At 46.5% G+C, this 19,371-nt stretch overlaps 1 protein-coding gene across 1 annotated transcript in view; it reads left to right on the forward strand.

The window, feature by feature from the left end:
- Nucleotides 1–2,603: 2,603 nt before the first annotated feature.
- Nucleotides 2,604–19,371, forward strand: part of STOX1 (storkhead box 1) — a 61,635-nt gene continuing 44,867 nt past the window's right edge. Inside the window, exon 1 of the mRNA XM_038744434.1 lies at nt 2,604–2,709. The gene's annotated coding sequence lies outside the window, so the exon portion shown is untranslated. The remainder of the gene's footprint in view (nt 2,710–19,371) is intronic.

Here is a 19,371-nt window from a genome sequence, read left to right on the forward strand (position 1 = left end):
TACTTAGCGCTTGGAAAGTACAATACAGTAATAAAGAGAGACAATCCCTACCCACAGTGGGCTCACAGTCTGGGGATGGGAAGTAAACAGATATCAGAAGAAATAAATAGGATTATGCATATATACATATATAATAATAATAATGGCATTTATTAAGCGCTTACTATGTGCAAAGCACTGTTCTAAGCACTGAGCACTATACAGAAGTGCTGTGGGGCGGGGAGAAAAGGAAAGAGCCAAGGGAGCGAGTTGTGGTGACGTAGAAGGGAGGGGGGAGCTGAGGAAAATCAATCAATCAATCAATCATATTTATTGAGCACTTACTGTGTGCAGAGCACTGTACTAAGCGCTTGGGAAGTACAAGCTGGCAACATATAGAGACAGTCCCTACCCAACAGTGGGCTCACAGTCTAGAAGGGGGAGACAGAGAACAAAACCAAACATACTAACAAAATAAAATAAATAGAATAGATAGGTAACAAGTAAAATAAATAAATAAATAGAGTGATAAATATGTAAAAACATATATACATATATACAGCGGGACAGTCTGGGAAGGCCTCTTGGAGGAGGTGTGCCTTCAGTAGGGCTTTGGAAGATAATCCGGGCAGTGGAGTGAAGTATGGACTGAAGTGGGGAGAGGCAGGAGATTGGGAAAACAGGAAGGAGGCTGATGCAGTAATCCAGTTGGGATACGATGGGAGATAGGATAGAGGAATGGGGTATTCTATTTGTTTTATTAATGATGTGTATATATCAATAATTCTGTTAATTTGTATTGATGCCTGTCTACTTGTTTTGTTTTGTTGTCCGTCTCCCCCTTCTAGACTGTCAGACTGTTGCCAGGGAGGGATTGTCTCTCTTTATAGCCGAATTGTACTTTCCAAGCACTTAGTAATAATAATAATAATAATGATGGCATTTATTAAGCGCTTACTATGTGCAAGGCACTGTTCTAAGCGCTGGGGAGGTTACAAGGTGATCAGGCTGTCCCACAGGGGGCTCACAGTCTTCATCCCCATTTTCCAGATGAGGGAACTGAGGCACAGAGAAGTGAAGTGACTGGCCCAAAGTCACACAGCTGACAAGTGGTGGAGCTGGGATTTGAACCCATGACCTCTGACTCCAAAGCCCGGGCTCTTTCCACTGAGCCACGCGGCTTAGTGCTCTGCACACAGTAGGCGCTCCATAAATACGATTGAATGAATGAATGAGAAGGTTGGGAGGGGGGCGGTTGGAGGAGGGGAGGCAGAAGGGGAGAAAGGGTAAGGGAGAATGAGAGGAGGGGATGGGGAAAAGGAAAGGGGAGGATGGGGAGAGAGAAGAGGATTGGAGAGGGGAGGATGGAAAGAGGAAAGGGAAAAGCAGAGGTGGGAGAAGCTGGTTCTTTTCACACCGTGCTGTGGAAGTGAAATGGATTTTCTCACACATTTCTGTGGAAGGCTGAGTCTCTTTGCAAGTGTGGCTTGCATAATTGGAGGTGCTTGTGAATCATGAAACTGCTTCAACTTGCTGAAAGAAAGTGTGAACTTCAGCCTTTGACTTGTGTTTTCCCTTCAGCTCGCCTTTGACACCTCCTTCCCTTCCCCACAGCACCTGTATATATGTATATATGTTTGTACAGATTTATTACTCTATTTATTTATTTTACTTGTACATATCTATTCTATTTATTTTGTTAGTATGTTTGGTTTTGTTCTGTGTCTCCCCCTTTTAGACTGTGAACCCGCTGTTGGGTAGGGACCGTCTCTATATGTTGCCAATTTGGACTTCCCAAGCGCTTAGTACAGTGCTGTGCACATAGTAAGCGCTCAATAAATACGATTGATGATGATGATGAATCCAGGTTCTCAAGGTTAGATTCTGCAGGTGCACAAACCAAAGGGAGAAAATGGAAACCCCATAAGGGCGCTCCTGCATTGTATGTGCTCTAAAGGGGAAATTCACCCTTCCTTTAGCAGGGAAGCCACAAAGCAACCTGGAAAACCATTTGGGAAAGCCTTAAAAAAATGAACATGGTTTAATCTGAAGAAGTCAAGCGCTTAGTACAGTGGTCTGCACACAGTAAGCGCTCAATGAGTACGATTGAGTGAATGCTCTTTTCTTCTTAAAGACGGCATTTTTTATAATCAACCCATCAATCGTATTTATTGAGCACTTACTGTGTGCCAACCACTGTAGTAAGCCTATAGGACTACTATACTGTGTTGTAACCCAGTGCTGATGTAAGTGTGGGATATTAATCATGAGGTAAGCATTCAATCGTGTGAAATATTTCAATAATAATGAAGGTGTTTAAGTGCTTACTATGTGCCAGGCACTGTACTAAGCACTGGGGTGGATAAAAGAAAATCAAGATGGACACAGTCCCTGTCCCCTGTGGGGCTCAAAGTCTCAATCCCCATTTTCAGATGAGGTAACTGAGGCCCAGAGAATAATAATAATAATAATAATGATGGCATTTATTAAGCGCTTACTATGTGCAAAGCACTGTTCTAAGCGCTGGGGAGGTTACAGGGTGATCAGGTTGTCCCACGGCGGCTCACAGTCTTCATCCCCATTTTCAGATGAGGTAACTGAGGCCCAGAGAAGTGAAGTGACGTGTCCAAGGTCACCCAGCCGAAAAGTAGCAGAGCCGGGATTAGAACCCATGACCTTCCGACGCCCGGGCTGATCCACTACGCCGTGTAGTGAACCCCTGCCTTGATGGTAGGTCAATAATAATAATGGCATTATATTATTATTATTATATATTAATATATAATTAATATAATGTATAATATATTGTGTTGTTATATTATTATTATATTATTATTAGGTCAAGTTTTAATACTTTAAACTGAATTTGGACTTGGTTCTGTACCTCTCTGTTGCGCTATACTTCCCCAAGCGCTTAGTACAGTGCTCTACACACAGTCAGCGGTCAATAAATACCATTGACTGAGCTCGATACAAGTTAACATGTACTATTTCTTTAGGGGATGATGATGAGGGCATAGTTCATTCATTCATTCAATCATATTTATTGAGCGCTTACTGTCTGCAGAGCACTGTACTAAGCGCTTGGGAAGTACAAGTCGGAAATCGATAGAGACGGTCCCTACCCAACAACGGGCTCACAGTCTAGAAGGGGGAGACAGACAACAAAGCAAAACATGTGGACGGGTGTCAAGTCATCAGAATAGATAGAAATAAAGCTAGATGCACATCATTAACAAAATAAATAGAATAGTAAATATGTACAGGTAAAATAAATAGAGTAATAAATCTGTACAAACATCTATACAGGTGCTGTGGGGAGGGGAAGGAGGTAGGGCGGGGGAGATGGGGAGGAGGGGAGGAAAAAGGGGGCTCAGTGTGGGAAGGCCTCCTGGAGGAGGTGAGCTCTCAGTAGGGATTTGAAGGGAGGAAGAGAGCAAGTGTGGCGGATGTGCGGAGGGAGGGCATTCCAGGCCAGGGGGAGGACGTGGTCCGGGGGTCGACGGGGGGACGGGCGAGAACGAGGTACAGTGAGGAGGTTAATAATAATAATAATAATAATGGTGGTATTTGTTAAGCGCTTACTATGTGCAAAGCACTGTTCTAAGCGCTGGGGGGGGATACAAGGTGATCAGGTTGCCCCACTTGGGGCTCACAGTCTTAATCCCCATTTTACAAATGAGGGAACTGAGGCACAGAGAAGTTAAGTGGCTTGCCCAAGGCCACACAGCTGACAAGTGGCGGAGCCGGCATTCGAACCCATGACCTCTGATTCCCAAGCCCGCGCTCTTTCCACCGAGCCACGCTGCTAGCGGCAGAGGAGCGGAGAGTGCGGGCCGGGCTTTGCACTGCTTTATTTATTGAGGAGATGAAGATGAGGGCATATTTAACACATATTCTGGGGAAAAAAAACTGGGGGGAAAAATTATACAGGCTAAATACCAGAGGTAACCGTTGGATTCAAGTGGGGTGTTGGGAATTGAGAGGTAAGGATTATTGGAGGAGAAAGGATTTAGGCCAGAGCCATGCAGGAGTACACCAACCTTCTTAATTAAACAGGACTGCTTTTGCAAATACCCCAAAATATCCCTGCCAGCTCGGCGAGTCCACAGTTAGGAATGTCTAAATGCACAAACATGAGTCGATCTATCAATCGCTCAAAGGTATTTACGGAGCCTAAAGTCTGGAGGGGGAGACGGACATTAAAAAAAAAAAGAATGAAACCAAAACTAGCGTCTGAAGAAGATAAAATTCCACTGGCAAAGTCAGAATCCGAGGGAGTGAAACCCTTAGGTGTTGGTGACCCAACTGGAGGTGCTGGTATTTAGAAAATACCATCTGATTGACACGGGTCGCAATCTCTATCAGTGTCTGGCATCAAACACAAACTGTTCGGCAGGCACTCCCATCTAGTTGATAAAAAGGCATTGTAATCCCGGAACCTATCATTTGACCACATACTCAGCTTTATGGAGGGTGAAATTGCCACTCTGCGGTGTACATGCCATTTTAAGAGTTGAACCTTTCAGAACAAATTTCGGCCTTATTGTTTTCCCAAGGTCATTCAGAGCGGTTGCTCAAAACCAAGGAAAAACTTTACTTTGGGGAGGTGTTTTTTTTCCTGTAGTGCTTTGTTTTCTGTTATGTAGTCCCCAAGTCATTTGAAGGGTGCTAGGTCGTTTTTTTATGGTATCCGTTAAATGCCAAGCACTGTACAAAGCACTGGCGTAAAAATAATAATAATGGCATTTATTAAGCGCTTACTAAGTTCAAAGCACTGTTCTAAGCGCTGGGGAGGTTACCAGGTGATCAGGTTGTCCCACGGGGGGCTCACAGTCTCAATCCCCACTTTATAGATGGGGGAACTGAGGCCCAGAGAAGTGAAGTGACTTGCCCAAAGTCACACAGCTGACAAGCGGCGGAGCCGGGATTTGAACCCATGACCTCTGGCTCCAAAGCCCGGGCTCTTTCCACTGAGCCACGCTGCTTCTCCTGCTTCTTATCAGGTTGGACACAGTCCCAGTCCCATGTGGGGCTCACAGTCTTCATCCCCATTTTACAGATGAGGGAACTGAGGCCCAGAGAAGTGAAGTGACTTGCCCAAAGTCACCCAGCTGACAAGTGGCGGAGCCGGAATTTGAACCCATGACCTCTGGCTCCAAAGCCCGGGCCCTTTGCACTGAGCCACGCTGCTTCTCCTGCTTCTTATCAGGTTGGACACAGTCCCAGTCCCATATGGGGCTCACAGTCTTCATCCCCATTTTACAGATGAGGGAACTGAGGCCCAGAGAAGTGAAGTGACTTGCCCAAAGTCACACAGCTGACAAGTGGCGGAGCCGGAATTTGAACCCATGACCTCTGGCTTCAAAGCCCGGGCCCTTTCCACTGAGCCACGCTGCTTCTCCTGCTTCTTATCAGGTTGGACACAGTCCCAGTCCCTTATGGGGCTCACAGTCGTAATCCCCATTTTACAGATGAGAGAACTGAGGCCCAGAGAAGTGAAGTGACTTGCCCAAAGTCACCCAGCTGACAAGTGGCGGAGCCGGAATTTGAACCCATGACCTCTGGCTTCAAAGCCCGGGCCCTTTCCACTGAGCCACGCTGCTTCTCCTGCTTCTTATCAGGTTGGACACAGTCCCAGTCCCTTATGGGGCTCACAGTCGTAATCCCCATTTTACAGATGAGAGAACTGAGGCCCAGAGAAGTGAAGTGACTTGCCCAAAGTCACCCAGCTGACAAGTGGCGGAGCCGGAATTTGAACCCATGACCTCTGGCTTCAAAGCCCGGGCCCTTTCCACTGAGCCACGCTGCTTCTCCTGCTTCTTATCAGGTTGGACATAGTTCCAGTCCCATATGGGGCTCACAGTCTTCATCCCCATTTTACAGATGAGGGAACTGAGGCCCAGAGAAGTGAAGTGACTTGCCCAAAGTCACACAGCTGACAAGTGGCGGAGCCGGGATTTGAACCCATTACCTCTGGCTCCAAAGCCCGCGCTTTGTACAGTGCTTGGCACATAGTAAGCGCTTAACGGATGCCATAAAAAAAACCAACCTAGCACCCTTCAAATGACTTGGGGACTACATAACGGAAAACAAATCACTGCAGGAAAACAAAAACTCCCCAAAGTAAAGCTTTTCCTTGGTTTTGAGCAACCGCTCCGAATGATCTTTGGAAAACAACAAGGCCGAAAGGACCGTCTTGAATTTATTCTGAAATCAATCAATCAATCAATCGTATTGAGCGTTTACTGTGTGCAGAGCACTGTACTAAGCGCTTGGGAAGTACAAGCTGGCAACATATCATCATCAATCGTATTTATTGAGCGCTTACTATGTGCAGAGCACTGTACTAAGCGCTTGGGTAGTACAAATTGGCAACATATAGAGACAGTCCCTACCCAACAGCGGGCTCACAGTCTAAAAGGGGCAGACAGAGAACAAAACCAAACATACTAACAAAATAAAATAAATAGAATAGATATGTACAAGTAAAATAAATAAATAGAGTAATAAATCCCTACCCAACAGTGGGCTCACAGTCTAAAAAGGTTCAACTCTTAAAATGACATTTTCCGCAGAGCAGCAATTTCACACCAAAGTCACACAGCTGACAAGCGGCAGAGCCGGGATTTGAACTCATGACCTGTGACTCCAAAGCCTGTGCTCTTTCCACGGAGCCATGCTGCTGCTGCTTGAGTAAGCACTCAATAAATACAATAGACTGACTAAAAGTGACTGACGTATTTTTTTTCCTCTTCCTGATTTTGGCCTCTCCTGGGAAACAGGAGAAGAAATTGAAGATGGATGGCCTAGTGGATAGAGCACGGGCCTGGAAGTTAGAAGGACCTGGGTTCTAATCCCGGTCCCTTCTCTGGGCCTCAGTTATCTCATCCGTAATAAGGGGATTAAGATCTCGAGCCCCATATGGGACGCGGACTGTGCTCGTATTTAGATTAGCTTGTATCTACCCCAGCGCTTAGTACAGTGCCTAGCACATAGTAAGTGCTTAACAATTACCATTTTTTAAGCATTTCGAAATTAAACTTGATTTAGGGCAAGCAATGAAGGCAGTTTTGCTTTTCACCTTCTACAGCTGTCATTCTTTACTCAGATTTCTAGACTCCCTTTTTTCTCGTAAAAAAACGTATGAGGGGCGTTTTCATGTAAAATGCACTTCAATCCCGATCGGTGGTAACAGGAAACAGCGGGCCTCTTGGGCGACATAGGGGATTAAGTGAAAAATTGTTTTCCCGAAAATTCATTGCATCTGTTTTAATCCCAGCTTAATTGTTCCTAGACCTGCTGTGGCCTCGTGGTTGTACGGACTTGCAGACGGCAGTGGTTATAAATCAGGAATTTTTTAAAACCGTTTTGTTGTAACTGGGTTAAAGCTAGTTAGGTGGCAGTGATCATTTAAAGCGCATAAAGCTCAGGAAGAAGAAAGTCTAAACGTTATTCAGCGAAGAAGGCCTTGTTATGAATCAGCTCTGATGGCTTTGTAAATGAAGCTTTCTGATCTGCCTTCATTACGATGAGAGAGAGATGATCTTGTATCGCAAAAGTCTTCACTGGGTTGAATATTGTGTGGAGCTGCATTCATTTTAACGTGACACCTTGTGGATAGCCGACACCTGATGACATCCTATTTATTCCGAGTTAGGAAGGTTTTTGTGGCTGTGTGTAGAGTTTGTACAGAGTCAGAAGAAATAACAGTGAAATCGTTTTGCCCGGTGGAGGTTAAATTACAGCTGCGTCGACGTTGCCCTCCAAACTGCTCTATCCGGGTTCAGAAAAGGAGGGAAAGAGTTGGTGGAAATCTGTTCACCCTCCAAACCCAAAGGGAGAAACTCTCAGTAAACAAACCCACACACACACCTGGGAAGAACGGGCAGGAGGATTTAACTTCTCCTAAAATATCGATTATTAATAAGAACCTTTATTTCCTACAGCTGTTCTTAATTCAGTGACCACTGAACTAACCTGAGTCTTGCTGGGAGAAGGAAACTTAAACTGGATAGTATTTAAGTTTCCCAGGATCGTGATTTCCATGTTTCCAAATAATAGTAATAATGATGGCATTTGTTAAGCGCTTACTATGTCCATGCCTTGGACAGTGATTCATTAAAAAAGGAGTTTGTATTTTTTGATGGTATTTAAGGGCTTACTGGGTGTTTCTGCTGCCTTGTGAAAAATGTCTGTGCTTTTTTTGTGCGTTTTTCCGCCTCTTGAATATCACACTTAGAAGCAGACATTGCGCTGCGGAAAACTTCATTCAAAATGGGGACTGGAATTTTTGAGGATTTCTTTTCATTGCCAGGAACTGAAAGTTGTAAAGAGGCGGGGGAAAAGTGAGGGTCGCGGTGATAAATATCTTGGTATAACCACTTGTGTCTCTGGTCAAATAGAGTGGGATGGCAGCACCGTGGCTCGGTGGAAAGAGCCCGGGCTTTGGAGTCAGAGGTCATGGGTTCAAACCCTGGCTCCGCCAACTGTCAGATGTGTGACTTTGGACAAGTCACTTCACTTCTCCGGGCCTCAGTTCCCTCATCTGTAAAATGGGGATGAAGACTGTGAGCCCCCCCAGGGGACAACCTGATCATCTTGAAACCTCCCCAGTGCGTAGAACAGTGCTTTGCACATAGTAAGCGCTTAATAAATACCATTATTATTATTATTGTCTACAGAGTTTCATTTCCTGGAAAGCAAACGAAAGAACAAATCAGTCAGTGAGCACAGAGCACTGTACTAAATGCTTGGGCGAGTACAATACAACGGAGTCGGTAGACGCAGTCCCTGCCGACAATGAGCTTACAGTCTAGAGGATAATAAAATGTATAGATTCTGCCTTCATTCATTCATTCAATCATATTTATTGAGCGCTTACTGTGTTCAGAGCACTGTACTAAGTGCTCAGAAAGTACAATTCGGCAACAGATAGAGACACTCCCTACCCAACCACGGGCTCACTTATATTTAGCTGCCAATCTTTCCAGTTTTGGATGGACAAGGTAAGGCCTATAAGCAGAAAAAAAGTAATAGTACTAATCTTGGCCCAAAAATCCAGTTTGTTCTAATATTTTTGGTCTTTTTTCATACTTGTATAGACAGCTGACTTGAACAAATGACTTCAGGAACAATAATAATAATAATGATAAGGATGGTATTTGTTAAGCACTTACTATGTGTCAAGCACTGTTCTAAGCGCTGTGGGGATACAAGGTGATCAGGTTGTCCCACGTGGGGCTCACGGTCTTAATCCCCATTTTACAGATGAGGGAACTGAGGCCCAGAGAAGTGAAGCAACTTGTCCACAGTCACACAGCTGACAGTTGGTGGAGCCGGGATTTGAACCCCTGACCTCTGACTCCAAAACCCGTATCCCACCGTTGCAGCAACTGGTGGTGTTCATCAAGCGCTTAGTAATGATGATGGCATTGATTAAGCGCTTACTCTGTGCAAAGCACTGTTCTAAGCTCTGGGGAGATAACAAGGTGATCAAGTTGTCCCACGGGGGGCTCCCAGTCTTAATCCCCATTTTACAGATGAGGTAACTGAGGCCCAGAGAAGTGAAGTGACTTGCCCAAAGTCACCCAGCTGACAATTGGCGGGGGCTGGACTTGAACCCGTGACCTCTGACTCCAAAGCCTGGGCTCTTTCCACTGAGCCACGCTTAGTACAGTGCTCTGCACACAGTAAGCGCTCAATAAATACGAATGAATGAATTGGACCTTCAGAATGGCTTCCCCTCTCACCACCGTAGTCTAAAAGTGATAGCTAGGGCCCCAGGAGGTCTAATGCAGAGAAGCAGCGTGGCTCAGTGGAAAGAGCCCGGGCTTTGGAGTCAGAGGTCATGGGTTCGAATCCTGGCTCCACCATATGTCTGCTGTGTGATCTTGGGCAAGTCACTTCACTTCTCGGAGCCTCAGTTCCCTCATCTGTAAAATGGGGATGATGACCGTGAGCCCCACGCAGGACAACCTGATCACCTTGTACCCCCCCCAGCGCTTAGAACAGTGCTTTGCACATAGTAAGTGCTTAATAAATTCCATTATTATTATTAATGCAGCTCCAACAGAGAACTCCTGGGTCCCCAGTTTCTTTTCATGGTATGTGCTACGTGCTGACTATGTACCCGGCACTGTACTAAGCACTGAAATAGATAAAAGATCATTGGATTGGACACAATCCCAGTCCCACATACTTCTGATAGTCTGAATCCCCATTTTACAGATGAGGAAACTGAGACACAAAGAAGTGTAGTGACTTTACCCCAGGCCACACAGCAGAGGAGTGGCGGGGCTGAGATTAGAATCCGCATCCTCTGACTCCCAGCCTCGGGCTCTGGCCATTAGGCCACACTGCTTCTGTGTGATAGCCCAAGAATGGGGGATGAACGATAATAAACCAGAGTTTGGGGGATGTGAGAGCTCACCTCCTCCAGGAGGCCTTCCCAGACTGAGCCCCTTCCTTCCTCTCCCCCTCGTCCCCCTCTCCATCCCCCCAGTCTTACCTCCTTCCTTTCCCCACAGCACCTGTATATATGTATATATGTTTGTACCTATTTATTACTCTATTTATTTTACTTGTCCATATCTATTCTATTTATTTTATTTTGTTAATATGTTTGGTTTTGTTCTCTGTCTCCCCCTTTTAGACTGTGAGCCCACTGTTGGGTAGGGACCGTCTCTATGTGTTGCCGACTTGTACTTCCCAAGCGCTTAGTACAGTGCTCTGCGCACAGTAAGCGCTCAATAAATACGATGGACTGATTGATTAATCTCCAATTCCCACCACCCGGTGACGTATATAATGTTCTAGTGAATGTGTGGACATTATTGCTGAAATTGGCAGGAATGTCGACCCTCTGGATTCCCAAGTAAGCGCTCAGTAAATACGATTGATGATGATGATGATGATGTGTGAGGCAGTGCTGGCCCCAATGCTAGGGAGAGGGAGACAGGGAGGGAGAAAGAGAGAGAGATTTAAGAATTTGTGAAGTAAAGAGGAAATTTTTGTCTCCAGATGGAAGGGAGGTTCGGAGAGAAGTTACCAAGGGCCTTTGTAGAAAAGAAAAATGGTACACGGGGTTAGGTGAGAACGGAAAGAAAATCAATCAATCAATCAATCATATTTATTGAACACTTACTGTGTGCAGAGCACTGTACTAAGCACTTGGGATGTACAAGTTGACAACATATAGAGACAGTCCCCACCCAACAGTGGGCTCACAGTCTAAAAGGGGGAGACAGAGAACAAAACCAAACATACTAACAAAATAAAATAAATAGAATAGATATGTACAAGTAAAATATATAAATAAATAAATAAATAAACAGTAATAAATATGTGCAAATATATATACATATATACAGGTGCTGTGGGGAAGGGAAAGAGGTAAGATGGGGGGAAGGAGAGGGGGAGAGGAAGGAAGGGGCTCAGTCTGGGAAGGCCTCCTGGAGGAGGTGAGCTCTCAGCAGGGCCTTGAAGGGAGGAAGAGAGCGAGCTTGGCGGATGGGCAGAGGGAGCAGGGCATTCCAGGCCCGGGGGATGACGTGGGCCGGGGGTCGATGGTGGGACAGGCGAGAATGAGGCCTAACGGTGAGGAGATTAGCGGCGGAGGAGCGGAGGGTGCGGGCTGGGCTGGAGAAGGACAGAAGGGAGGGGAGGTAGGAGGGGGCCAGGGGATGGACAGCCTGGAAGCCCAGGGGGAGGAGTTTCTGCCTGATGCGCAGATTGATTGGTAGCCATTGGAGATTTTTGATGAAAGAGAAAGAAAAGAGCTCCTTTTTTAAAAACCCTCCTCTGCCCTGGATCCTCAGTTAAATGGATAGCTGAATGGAAGCCGTTACGCCGGTGTTACGTGTAAACATTTGTTGAAAGCAAGCAGGGAGGCCCAAGAGCTTTTCCAGATGGACACCTTGTTGTGGCTGGCCTCACTGACACCGCGGTGGAAATGTAACCTTCCTCTCTCTTCCTTACATTAGTGTAATCTGAGGAAACTTCATGGCGGGCCTGAGGTCAAAGGTGACAGTAATGGATGGATTAGTGTACGGCCCGGGTTTTAGCTCCTAGGACAGGTGACCTGGTGACCTCTATCCCTTACGGCCCAGGCAGTTGATCTCGAGCAGAAACTCGTTTTTTGTTTTGTTTTAATGGTTTTTGTTAAGCGCTTACTACGTGCCAGGCACTGTCCAAAGCGCCGGAGCAGATACAAGCTAATCAGTTTGGACACAATCCGTGTCCCACCTGGGGCTCATAGTCTTCATCCTCATTTTACAGATAATAATAATAATAATGATGGCATTTGTTAAGCGCTTACGATGTGCAGAGAACTGTTCTAAGCGCTGGGGGTGGGGGGGACACAAGGTGATCAAGTTGTCCCCCGTGGGGCTCACAGTCTTCATCCCCACTTTACAGATGAGGGAACTGAGGCTCAGAGAAGTTAACTGACTTGCCCAAGGTCACACAGCAGACACGTGGTGAAGCCGGGATTAGAACTCAGGTCTTTCCGACTCCCAAGCCCGAGCTCTAGCCACTAGGCAGCGTGGCTCAGTGGAAAGAGCCCAGGCTTTGGAGTCAGAGGTCATGGGTTCAAATCCTGCCTCCACCGTCAGCTGTGTGACTTTGGGCAAGTCATTTAACTTCTCTGGGCCTGTTACCTCATCTGTAAAATGGGGATTAAAACTGTGAGCCCCCCGTGGGACAACCTGATCACCTTGTAACCTCCCCAGCGCTTAGAACAGTGCTTTCCACATAGCACTTAATAAATGCCATTATTATGATTATTATTATTATTTAACTTCTCTGGGCCTCAGTTACCTCATCTGTAAAATGGGGATTAAAACTGTGAGCCCCCCCACCCATGGGACAACCTGATCACCTTGCAACCTCCCCAGCGCTTAGAACAGTGCTTTCCACATAGTAAGCGCTTAATAAATGCCATTATTATTATTATTTAACTTCTCTGGGCCTCAGTTACCTCATCTGTAAAATGGGGATGAAAACTGTGAGCCCCCCATGGGACAACCTGTTCACCTTGGAACCTCCCCAGCACTTAGAACAGTGCTTTCCACATAGTGCTTAATAAATGCCATTATTATTATTATTTAACTTCTCTGGGCCTCAGTTCCCCCATCTGTAAAATGGGGATTAAAACTGTGAGCCCCCCCATGGGACACCCTGATCACCTTGTAACGTCCCCAGCGCTTAGAACAGTGCTTTGCACATAGTAAGCGCTTAACAAATACCATTATTATTATTATTATTATTACTAGGCCACACTACTCGTTAAACCCTTCAGAGGAAACTGATTTTACATCCTATTTCTAAATATTCATTTATAGAGACCCCTTAGATAGTCTCTGGGCTCCAATCGCAGTTGGACTTTTGCTCTAAAAAGGGGAAAGTCCTAGTGATTTGAGATTAAATTCGCAAGGTTTTGTACTCTTCAGCCCTGGTGCCTGCTTTCTGGGAAAAATGGGTTCAGATGGAGCGCTCCAAAATTCCAGCTGGGATTTACTTCTTAAGAAGTTAGGATTTCAGGAGATCAAAATATTTTCATCTAAAAGAGATTAAAATGAGACCATGTAATAATAATAATAATAATAATGGCATTTGTTAAGTGCTTACTATGTGCAAAGCACTGTTCTAAGTGCTGGGGGGAGACAAGGTGATCAGGTTGTCCCACGCGGGGCTCACAGTCTTAATCCCCATTTTCCAGATGAGGTAACTGAGGCTCAGAGAAGTGAAGTGACTGGCCCAAGGTCACACAGCAGGCATGTGGTGGAGCCGGGATTCGAACCCACGACCTCTGACTCCAAAGCCCGGGCTCTTTCCACTGAGCCATTGTGGAAGGCCTGAAAGGTGCTACTGGTCCCTGCAGCCCAGCGTATCGATGCAATCAATCTGTCAATCAGTGGCACTTACTGAGCGCTTTCTGTGAGCAGAGCACTGTACTGAGCCCCGGGGAGAGTTACAAGAGAGTAGACAAGATCCCTACCCTCAAAGAGTTTATAATCAAAGAGAAACAACGGGGCCTAGTGGAAAGAGCTCGGGCCTGGGTGTCTGAAGACCTGGGTTCTAATCTCAGCTCTGCCTCTTTCCTGCCGAGTGCCTTTGGGAAAATCACTTCACTTCCTCCAGACCGTAAGCTCGCCGTGGGCAGGGAAAGAGTCACAGGGAATGTTTCTATTTATTGCCATACTGTACTTTCCCGAGCGCTCAGTACAGGGCTCTGCACACAGGAAGCGCTCAATAAATACGACTTAACTTCTATATCCCTCAGTTTTCTCATTTGTAAAATGGGGATCCGATACCTAGTCTCTCTCCTACTTAAACTGTGAGCCCTGTAACAGACAGGGATTGTGTCTGACTGGATTAATTGGTATTTATCACAGCACTTCATACAGCGTTTGGCACATAATAAATCATGGGGACTACCACAACAACACAAGCAAACGCAAGGAGTGAGGTAACAAGCCTGGCCCTGCGGCAGCTGGATTTCTGCTCTGGGAGCTGCTACCATAGCTGCCACCGTGAAGAAGTGAGAAACAGCCATGGCTCAGTGGAAAAAGCCCGGGTTTGGGAGTCAGAGGTCTTGGGTTCTAATCCCAGCTCCATCGCATGTCTGCTGTGTGACCTTGGCCAAGTCACTTCACTTCTCTGGGCCTCAGTTACCTCATCTGTAAAAAAAAAAATGGGGATTAAGCGTGTGAGCCCCATGTGGGACGTGGACTGTGTCCAATCCCATTTACTTAGCACTTAAAACAGTGCTTGGTATTTGCTAAGTGCTTACTATGTTCCAGGCACTGTTCTAAGCGCTTAGAACAGTGATTGGTACATAGTAAGTGCTTAAGAAGTATCGTAGTTACTAGGTAGCTTCCGACACCCAAGCCCAGAGTAACCACATAGTAAGCGATTTAAAAACACTAAAATTATTTTTAACCTTATAGTAATTAGAAATATGTTCTAACGCATATTTAAATCCAGGCTGTTTGAACCTGGTCTTCCTGCCTGAGTTCTAATCCCGGCTTTGCCACTTGTCTGCTGTGTGGCCTCGGGCAAGTCACTTCACTTCTCTGTTCCTCAGTTCCCTCATCTGGAAAATGGGGATTAAGACTGTGAGCCCCACGTGGGACAACCTGATCACCTTGTCTCCCCCCAGCGCTTAGAACAGGACTTGTTGCTTCTCTTGTGAATCCCCTGAGGGAAAGAGACCATTCCCACCTTGTATTCTTTCCCAGTGCTTCGTGCAGTGCTCTGCACACAATAGGTCTAAATGAATACTACTACTGCTATTATTACTCTATTTTACTTGTACATATTTATTCTATTTATTTTATTTTGTTAATATGTTTTGTTTTGTTGTCTGTCTCCCCCTTCTAGACTGTGAGCCCGCTGTTGGGTAAGGACCATCTCTACCTCCCCTCCCTTCTCTCCTTGTCCAGCCCAGCCCGCACCCTCCGCTCCTCAGCCACTAACCTCCTCACCGTTAGGCCTCGTTCTCGCCTGTCCCGCCATCGACCCCCGGCCCACGTCCTCCCCCGGGCCTGGAATGCCCCCAATCCCTCTGCCCATCCGCCAAGCTCGCTCTCTTCCTCCCTTCAAAGCCCTACTGAGAGCTCACCTCCTCCAGGAGGCCTTCCCACACTGAGCCCCCTCCTTCCTCTCCCCCTCCTCCCCCTCCCCATCCCCCCACCTTACCTCCTTCCCCTCCCCACAGCACTGTATATATGTATATATGTTTGTATGTATTTATTACTCTATTAATTTTATTTGGTATTTTATTTTGTTAATAGGTGTTGTTTTGTTCTCTGTCTCCCCCTTCTAGACTGTGAGCCCACTGTTGGGTAGGGACCGTCTCTAGATGTTGCCAACTTGTACTTCCCAAGCGCTTAGTACAGTGCTCTGCACACAGTAAGCGCTCAATAAATATGATTGAATGAATGAATGAATGAGTTCTAATTCCGGCTCCGCCACTTGTCTGCTGTGTGGCCTTGGGTAAGTCACTTCACTTCTCTGTTCCTCAGTTCACTCCTCTGTAAAATGGGGGTTAAGACTGTGAGTCCCATATAGGACAGGGACTGCGTCTGACCCGATTTGCTTATCATCATCAATCGTATTTATTGAGCGCTTACTATGTGCCGAGCACTGTACTAAGCGCTTGGGAAGTACAAATTGGCAACATATAGAGACAGTCCCTACCCAACAGTGGGCTCACAGTCTTAAAGGGGGAGACAGAGAACAAAACCAAACATACTAACAAAATAAAATAAATAGAATAGATATGTACAAGTAAAATAAATAAATAGAGTAATAAATATGTACAAACATATATACACATATACAGGTGCTAGCTACCCCAGTGCTTAGAACAGTGCCCGGCACTTAACAAATACCACAATCATTATTGTTATTATTGAGAGTATTAGTGGAAGCCCCTCTGCCCCTCTGCCAAGCTAGCTCTCTTCCTCCCTTCAAGGCCCTGCTGAGAGCTCACCTCCTCCAGGAGGCCTTCCCAGACTGAGCCCCTTCCCTCCTCTCCCCCTCGTCCCCCTCTCCATCCCCCCATTTTACCTCCTTCCCTTCCCCACAGCACCTGTATATATGTATATATGGTTGTACATATTTATTACTCTATTTATTTATTTATTTATTTTACTTGTACATTTCTATCCTATTTATTTTATTTTATTGGTATGTTTGGTTCTGTTCTCTGTCTCCCCCTTTTAGACTGTGAGCCCACTGTTGGGTAGGGACTGTCTCTATGTGTTGCCAATTTGTACTTCCCAAGCGCTTAGTACAGTGCTCTGCACATAGTAAGCGCTCAATAAATACGATTGATTGATTGATTGATTGGAAGGAAGGGACTGGAGGCAGACACATCAGAAGTGATGAGACATTAATCAATCAATCGTATTTATTGATTGAGCTGCAATCAATTAAGCTCCCTCCCTCATTAAGCTGCAACACGGATACACAAAATAAAGACAGATCGTCTAGAGGAGCAGAATTTGAGGCTTCTCGGGGCTCAGATTTCCTCAGAGCTCAAGTCTTCCCGAGGTTTTGTGGAAAACCTCACACTGTGGAGGGGTGTGGGAGCAGCTTTTATCCCAGGCCTGGCGGGAACTGGGAGCGCGGACCCGAAGCGTCAACCACCTCCTTGGGACTGTAAATTCACATGTCACGTGTCTGTGCTATTGTTACGTTTTATTCTCCCGAGCGCTTAACACAGCGCTCTGTCCACAGTAAGCGCTCAATAAATACCACCGACTTACTGGTGGAAGGAAAGGAGGTGGGTGCCGTGGATGCCGTTCTCCGGCTTACAACTTCGCAGCTGTTCGGAGGCGGAGGAGAAGCAGCTTTTCAAACTAGTAAGAAGCTGTAAGTTTTTAGCCTTCTGCCAGGGATGAGGTTAGCAATGATGAAGGCTCTCATCAAGGCGGCTCATCCTTGCCAACCTCAGTCCTGAGACCCTGCCCGGGGGAACTGATTTCAGTTACATTTATCAAGGGCTTACTGTGTGCTCACCTCTGGGGAAGTTGCGGAATAATCAGATCAGAAAGAGTGTCTGTCCCACAAGGGGCTCACAGTCTAAAAGGGAAGGGGAGCAAGTATTTTATCTCTATTTTACAACGTGAAGGAGCAGGGACAGAGAAGTTAAGTGACTTGTCCAAAGTCACACAGCAGGCCAGGGGCAGAGCGGGGCCCAGACTGAGCCCCTTCCTTCCTCTCCCCCTCGTCCCCCTCTCCATCCCCCCCATCTTACCTCCTTCCCTTCCCCACAGCACCTGTATATATGTAGATATGTTTGTACATATTCATTACTCTATTTGTTTATTCTACTTGTACATATCTATTCTATTTATTTTGTTTTGTTAGTATGTTTGGTTTTGTTCTCTGTCTCCCCCTTTTAGACTGTGAGCCCACTGTTGGGTAGGGACTGTCTCTATATGTTGCCAATTTGTACTTCCCAAGCGCTTAGTACAGTGCTCTGCACATAGTAAGCGCTCAATAAATACAATTGATGATGATGATGACTTAGAATCCAGGGCTCCTGGTGTGTCCTTCACAAGAACCCTCCTCCTTCTTCTAAGATAATGACAGTACTTGATGATGATGGTAGTTGTTAAGTGCTCACTGTGTGCCAAACGCTGTTCTAAGCACTGGGGTAGATAGAAGGTAATCAGGTTGTCCCACGTGGAGTTCACAGTCTTCACCCCCATTTTGCAGATGAGGTGACTGAGGCACAGAGAAGTTAAGTGACTTGCCCAAACACAGCTGACAAGCAGCTGAGCTGGGATTTGAACCCAAGACCTCTGACTCCCAAGCCCGTGCTCTTTCCACTGAGCCATGCTGCTTCCCTAAGTGCTTGTTAGTACTTGTTAAGCATTTACTATGTGCCAAGCGCTCTTCTAAGCACAGGGGTCTATACAAGGTTATGAGGTTGGACGCAGTCTCCGCCCCGCGTGGGGCTCACAGGCTTAATCCCCACTTTGCCAATGAGGTAACTGAGGCTCAGAGAAGGGAAGTGACTTGCCCAGGGTCACACAGCAGACAAGTGGCGGAAACGGGATTCGAACCCTGTTCTTTCTGGCTCCCAGGCTTGTGCTCTAGCCACTAGGCCATGCTCAGTCTCCATTCTCAGTCTCCTTTGCGGGCTCCTCCTCCCCCTCCCATCCCCTCACTGTAGGGGTTCCTCAAGGGGCAGTTCTTGGTCCCCTTCTGTTCTCCGTCTACACGCACTCCCTTGGTGACCTCATTCGCTCTCACAGCTTCAACTATCATCTCGACGCTGATGACACCCAAATCTACATCTCTGCCCCTGTTCTCTCTTCCTCCCTCCAGGCTCGTATCCCCTCCTGCCTTCAGGACATCTCCATCTGGATGTCTGCCCGCTACCTAAAGCTCAACGTGTCCAAGACTGAGCTCCTTATCTTCCCTCCCAACTCTGCCCTCTCCCTGACTTTCCCGTCACTGTAGATGGCACTACCATCCTTCCCGTCTCACAAGCCCGCAACCTTGGTGTCATCCTCGACTCCGCTCTCTCATTCACCCCACACATCCGACCCGTCACCGAAACCTGCCGGTCTCGCCTCCGCAACATCGCCAAGATCCGCCCTTTCCTCTCCATCCCAACCGCTACCCTGCTCGCTCAAGCTCTCATCCTATCCCGTCTGGACTACTGCATCAGCCTGCTCTCTGATCTCCCATCCTCCAGTCTCTCCCCACATCAGTCTATACTTCACTCTGCTGCCGGATTATCTTTCTGTAGAAACGCTCTGGGCATGTCACTCCCTTCCTCAAAACTCTCCAGTGGTTTTTTTTTTTTGGTATTTGTTAAGCGCTTACTATGTGCAAAGCACTGTTCTAAGCGCTGGGGTAGGTACAAGG

The sequence above is a fragment of the Tachyglossus aculeatus genome, chromosome 3 (genome assembly GCF_015852505.1).
Source record: "Tachyglossus aculeatus isolate mTacAcu1 chromosome 3, mTacAcu1.pri, whole genome shotgun sequence".
In the NCBI taxonomy this organism is placed as follows: Eukaryota; Metazoa; Chordata; class Mammalia; order Monotremata; family Tachyglossidae; genus Tachyglossus; species Tachyglossus aculeatus.